Source organism: Astyanax mexicanus, chromosome 10 (genome assembly GCF_023375975.1).
Source record: "Astyanax mexicanus isolate ESR-SI-001 chromosome 10, AstMex3_surface, whole genome shotgun sequence".
NCBI lineage: Eukaryota > Metazoa > Chordata > Actinopteri > Characiformes > Acestrorhamphidae > Astyanax > Astyanax mexicanus.
The window spans coordinates 15,243,277-15,250,266 of NC_064417.1; the positions used below are offsets into that span (position 1 = coordinate 15,243,277).

A 6,990-nucleotide genomic window follows, 5' to 3' on the forward strand; every position below is an offset into this window, starting at 1 on the left:
GAAATCAATTTATTCAATTGAGCAGCAGTACCTTCTAACAATACCTTCTTATGAAATTTATTCAATAAATATACCTTAAAATTTATATTCAGAAGCAGAAATAAGGCACACACTCTTTAATATATTGAATGTATTATATTATGGATATCCAAACAAAATGACTGAATCCACAAGCAATATGCAGTATATACAAACTAACAGTTGGCTTAAAAATTAATAAACAATATAATGGCAATTAACTAAATGCAGAAAAATAGGTACAACAGTATGTAGTAAGTTATACTCTAGACTGTAAAAAAGGGGGAATATTATATGTACTGCTATTAAATATGTGACTACAGCTTCAAACTACAGCTTCAGTGAATGTTGTGAATGTGTGACGGTCTTCAACTGTAGATAAGGTCAGGATGAAGAAGGTCTCTGACTGCAGATGGTTTGCTTCTTAAGGTCACCTGAACTGAAACAAATCACAAGAAAACACTGCACAGGATAAAATGAGAACAATAACAAGTATAAATAAAAAACGTGTCTCTTTTCAATTTTCCAAGGGTACAAAACAGTGTCTTAGATTGTCTTTTTCCTTACTTACAGGGTATTCAGAGGGTACAGAACAGTGTCTGTGACCGTCTGTGTCCTTATTCAGAAGTTTTTCAGATGGTACAGAACAGTGTCTGTGACCACCTGGGTCCTTATTCACTGGGTATACAGATGGTACAGAACAGTGTCTGTGACCACCTGGGTCCTTATTCACTGGGTATACAGATGGTACAGAACAGTGTCTGTGACCACCTGGGTCCTTTAATACAGATGGTACAGAACGGTGTCTGTGACCACCTGGTCCTTTAATACAGATGGTACAGAACAGTGTCTGTGACCACCTGGTCCTTTAATACAGATGGTACAGAACGGTGTCTGTGACCACCTGGTCCTTTAATACAGATGGTACAGAACAGTGTCTGTGACCACCTGGTCCTTGAGGTCGCCTGGTACAGAACGGTGTCTGTGACCGATAGAAAAGGCAGAAAAGAGAAAGGGGGCAGGGGATAAAGTTTAAGAGGGCACAGAAAAACAGATGGAAAGCAAGAGAGAAGTCTGGCAGGACCTGTAGAAAAACAGAAAACAGAAAAATTAGCAAGTTATACTAAGTATTAAGTTCTAACAGCTACTTCAGATAATTAGATTATAGTTAGACAAATGTGACAGATTTCTGCCTGTGTGGATCACACCCTCTATTCATGCCCAAATGATTATAGGCATTTTTCTGATTTATAAACTCATGCTGTACTCTAGAGTACTCAAGAGATTATGCTCGTATGTGCTGTAGTGATTGCAGCTTCTTGCAACTTCATTTTCCGATATTGCTGTTTATTTATTTATTTGGTACACCCCTGTCTTCTTTTGTATTTCCTAATTTTAAAAGAAGTGATTTGCATAATTGCAATCTGTTTGTAGCACCAGACTTCTTTCAATCGGCTAAAGATCCAACATTCTGTGGTTATATACCTTGCAGATTTATATGTAGGACAATTATTGAATCCAATGTACTGCTCTGTACAGATCAAAGATTATCCATGGCCTGTTGCACAATTACCTAAGCACTAAAAAATAACTTTACATGATTTTTATTTCATCACCTGTTAACTGATGTTAACACAACATTAGTGGTAAAATTATTATTTGAGTAATTTGAGTTACTCAATTAAAAAAAAAAAAGATTATTTTCTGACCTTAAATTTAACTTAAAAATTCAATGAGATTAACATTAATGTACCTTAATAAAAGATCGACAGCACTGTGGAGTCCGGATTATTAGAATACTGTCTAATGTGTGTGGTTAGTTTATTACAACGGAGACACGTTCTAGACTTAATACAGGCTTTATGTAATCAGTAAACTCAGCGCTGTGGAATTTATAAACATATACATGTTAAAGTTAGCTGAGCTAAAGTTACTCTGGCCGGAATACACGACCATGATCTATAGTTATTTAGCTAAGATGCACAATATAAAGCCAATGTTTATGCCTTTATTATTGATTAATGCCCTACAATTATACTTACAAGAAATCCTTAGTTGAAATAATTTAACTTAATTTATTAAATTATTATTTATTAAATTATTACTTGTGGTATTTATGTCTATTTTGTGTTTTATTTATTTCTATTTGTGTTTCCAATGTGAAAATGTTGTGAATTTAAACCATAAACCAATTGGTCATTCATTATTAAGTGAAATTTCTCATTTTATGAAATCTCTTATTTTATGTTTTATCCGATTACTTGATAAATCGAATCGATTTTTCAGTAGAGTACTATATTACTAAAATAATTGATAGCTGCAGCCCTACACTACAATAACAAGTGAAAGCTAATTTTATTTAGGTTGACTGAAGGAATTATATTCAACTTACTTTGAGAATAGAAGATGTTTCAACAACCTATACACAAAACAAAACACAAATGATTACTTTATAATGATGTTTTAGATACTTTAAATGACATTCATGATTTGTAAACTTATTTTAAATGTATAAAAATGTTTTCATAAAGAATGAACAGGGACAATTAACTGAATGCTTAAAAAAAGTATAAATACAAATACACTCTAACAACAAGCTAAGCACAGTAGTGTTAAAAACTTTGTAATAACTGAATGCTAAAAAAAGGATAACGCTATACAGAAAATACACTAACAACAAGCTAATCACAGTAGTGTTTAAAACTGTCATGTTAAAGTGTTTAAATTACATTTTATACGATATATTTTTAAAGTTCAAACTTTCTATTTTGGAGATTCTGACACAAGAAAATTTAAATAATTTAGTTTTAAATAAATGCTAATGAATTCCTTAATCTTGACAGTGCTAATGAAAACCCTCAAACTATATATCATTGGAATATATTTAAATGTTTTACTTACACAAGAAATGTCAAGGAAGGCATCAACTGTAAACAAAACAGAAAGCCATCTTTAGAATATGTATATATCTATCTGTATAAGTAATTCATAATCAACCATTAATGTATCATACTGAGCAATGATCTTTACACAAACTTTAGATTATTTTAAATACAGTTAAAAAAATCAAATGCAATTCTGTTATTATATTATATTATTAGCCATTTGTTAATACAACACTTTCTATAACAGAGCAGTAACCTTATTACTGTTTATAAAAAGGAAGATATAAACCATTGCACTAATTAACTGGTTCTGCACCCCACCATGAAAAGCACTCTTGAATTGAAAGCTTAAAATAAACTGCTTGCATTCGTTCAATTTTTACAAAATAAACTTTAAATATGTCTCATGGCAGGATTTCAGCACAGCACCCCTGCCTTTAAAAGCTCCCCCTCTCGGAGGTGCTACAGATGACATGCTTATTTTTTATTATAGCATAGCTTAGAACAGCATCTAGGGTATTTCTATTTTTGCTGTTGAGGACCAAAACTGCCTAAATAAAGTAAAATAAATAAATAAAAATTAAATAACTCAATTAAAATAATATGTGGATAAAAACTGTAAAGAATAATGATAATGGATTAAAATATTTATGACTATTTATATGTTAACTGTTATTTATAGGTGTCTTTATATATAAAAAATGATTTATTTATTTATTTCTGCTTTCATTTCTTTCCTAATTGATTTATTACTTCATTCATTTATTTCTTGAATTATTTATTTCTGTTTTTCATTACAATGAAAGCAAAGATGTCATGGTGTCTTAACATTTCTATTGGTTGATCGATATCAGATACCCTAGATCGAATGTAAATGTCTTTACATAAAACACAGTACTTATTGCTTATAATTTCTCATAAAAAGCTAGCTATAATCCCTACGTGTATCCATGCGTTTCAATGCTATAATATCAGAGCAATTTCTACTTTTATTAATTTTATACAACCTACACTGTGTGATCTGCTGTAGTTAGCATGGGCTGCAGGTGGAGACTTTCTGACTTGACTTTTCTTAACCTCCACTCACACCCAGCCGCTCTTGCTGAACAGAAAGGCAAGACGCTGCTGTATGTTCGATTTAGGGATTTATCTGACATCGATCAACCAGTAGGAATGTTAGTGATATCTTTGCTGGACAGCCCGTTTATAATCATATAAGGACAAAGAAAAACAGAAATAAATAATTCAGGAAATAAATAAAGTAATAAATTAATTAGGAAATGAATGAAGTAATACATTAATTAGGAAATAAATTAATGCAGAAATATATAAATCAGAGAATAAATAAAGGAAAAAAATAACCAAATCAAACAATGTTAATAAAGAAACTTTTACATATAAACAGTCAGGAAATTAACATTATAATAATTTTATTACCATAATTACATTTATTGAGTTATTTATTTACCGTTTTATTTATATATTTATTTTAAATTTTGGCAGTTTGGTTCCACCATAGCATATCTGTGCTGAATTCGGCACAAAACCGACAATTAGTCAGAACACCATAAACCGGCTAACCAGTTAAACCTCTCATTTATAGTTCATAACCTATAAGCCAGCCAGCTTAGTGTGCTTTATAATCTAATATCTCAGACATTTATTAGTGTTCAGTAGCTAATGTGTTTAAACGTTGTGATAAAAAGTCATATTTTCCTCTCTGTGTTACTACACACAGCTCTGACCAGCCTGTAGTGTTAGCCAGGCTAGCTAGCCTTAGCTAAACTAACTAGCTAGCTATCGCTAGCTATCCTAGCTAGGATAGTTTAATCACAGATAAAACAATATTTTATCATTATTAATAAATATATTGGTGTATTTTGTCTTTATTAGTCGACTGTCTAACTCAATAAACAGAGTTTAAAACAAAGGTGGGTTTTTTGCTGTATTTTTACCTTATATTTCCCATTATATTGATTACAGTGATGTTAATTGTACTTACCTCAGAACGAGCAATAGAGCCGCTCCTCCGCGCGCGCAGCTACAGCAGGTCCGTGGGGCGCGTCCAGTTCACGAGATGCTCCCTTCTTCCCTACTCACTACATAGCATTATTTAGATTAACCAATTCTGAACCCACGCTGTGCTTTATTATTAATATCTAAAGGACAATACATGTATGGGGTTTGAGACTTTCAGTTAAATGTTTAGTGAATCATTTGGGATAAATTAAAAGCGTATTAACTAATCAAGTTCACTTCAGAAGGAATGAGCATTCAAAATTATGTGTTAATGCTTACCGCTTTACTGCCACCTAGAGGTGACAACGTTATGTGGTTATCAAAGAGTCAATTTATCAGGATACATTTGACTTTAGGAAGATCTTAAGCAACTCATTATTTTTCATCACTGAAATTAAATTAAATGCATGTTATTACTTTTTTATAATATTTGCAAGTTTTTCAATTTTATTTCATGCTAGAAGTAACTCAACCAAAAGTTGGAAGAAAATTAATCTTAGACAAATTTATCTGTTAATCAAAAATGTTTGTGTATTTGTATTTGACCAAATATTTTAGCATTAAACTCTTAAACTCGTTTTGCAGAGAATACATAAATAAATAAAAATATAAAATATAAATACAATTAGATCCTGAAAGAAAATGTAAAATAATAAAAGGTTAAAAATGAGAAAGTAATTTTTAGAAAGTAAATTTACATGAATAGATAGAACCAAAGATGCAAGAAGTAAAAAATTAATATCATTTATATGATCTCTCGACATTGGAATGATCTAAGTACTTATTGGTAGCTCTCTGACAAAAAAAAAAATGAAATTGTACATGCTCAGGTTTAAAAACAAAGTTTAAAATGCAGATACCCTATTCCCCAGAATAATTTTACTGCAGTCATTAAATAATTATTAATTATTAAAACTTTATTAAACCACCACGGACACCATAGAAACACCATAGCAATCACCTAGCAACCATTTAGAAACTACATCTCTACTTGTCTATTTTTCTTTCTCTCTACTTCTCTCTATTATTTGCTCTCTCTCCCTTTCTCACTCAAATTCTCTTTTTCCATTTCTCTTTCTCTCTCTATCCTTCACTCTCTACATTTCTCTTTTTCTTTTTTTTTTGTCTCGTTTTCTCACTTTTTTGTGGGCATTGCTCTTTTATCCAAACTGATTTACATTTCTGGACTTTATACCACTATTTGGGGCGCCGAGTGGTCCAGCGGTCTAAAGCGCTGCCACTATGAGCAGGAGGTCGCAGGTTCGAACCCCCGCTCATGCAGCTTTACCATCAAGCTGCCGGCGCTCAGAGGGAGCAAAATTGGCTCTGCTCCCTCTGGGGTGGGTAGATGGCGCTCTCTCCCCATCACACTTAAGGTGGCGCTGGGCGGCACGAGGCGTCTGTGAGCGGATGTATCGGAACCTAGCCGCTGTGCTTTCCTCCGAGCACGCTGTGATGCTGCTCAGGCAGTGATTCATCCGCAGCAGCTCGAAAAAAGGGGTGATTGACTTCACACGTGTCGGAGGAGGCGTGTGCTCGTCCGCATCCTCCAAGGGTCACGGGCGTCACCGGTGATGGGGACGCACAAAGGGTGGGACAATTGGATATCCAAATTGGGAGAAAATGGGGAAAAAATCAGAAAAAAAAAAAAAATAAAAAATACCACTATTTAATCATTTTTTTGCAAATTACAAATAATACAAAATATTACTTTTTACAAATTTAAGGTAATTGTGAAATTACAATTTATTATGGTTGTTTATTTGAAGTCTTTAGGGTTTTTTTTTTTACTTTAACTTAGCAATTTTCTAGCTGTTTATAAACTGTTTTCAATGTTATTAACGTACTTTTCCAAGCCAACTTAAAGTTCGTTATCGAACTTTCCTTTTCTAGTTAAGTTGGCTTGGAAAAGCCAACTTACTGTTCTTCGTAATCTTATTAAGTTGGCTTGGAAAAGCCAACTTATTGTTCTTCGTAATCTTCTTATTATTATTATTATTATTATTCTTACGCCTTTTTTTCTGTACGCTACTCCTCCTAGAGCTTTCAACGTAGAATCGCGAAACTT

General features: G+C 32.6%; 1 long non-coding RNA gene across 2 annotated transcripts; it reads right to left on the bottom strand.

The window, feature by feature from the left end:
• Positions 1-299: 299 nt before the first annotated feature.
• On the bottom strand, positions 300-3,027 carry LOC125804856 (uncharacterized). Of its 2 annotated transcripts, XR_007441069.1 has the most exons (4): positions 2,920-3,003; positions 2,411-2,437; positions 590-1,102; positions 300-457 (listed from the first exon to the last, which is right to left on the bottom strand). It is a non-coding gene; the product is annotated as an uncharacterized LOC125804856 (long non-coding RNA). The 2 variants fall into 2 exon arrangements; XR_007441068.1 differs by having other exon boundaries at positions 300-1,102; positions 2,920-3,027.
• Between the last annotated feature and the right edge of the window lie 3,963 nt (positions 3,028-6,990).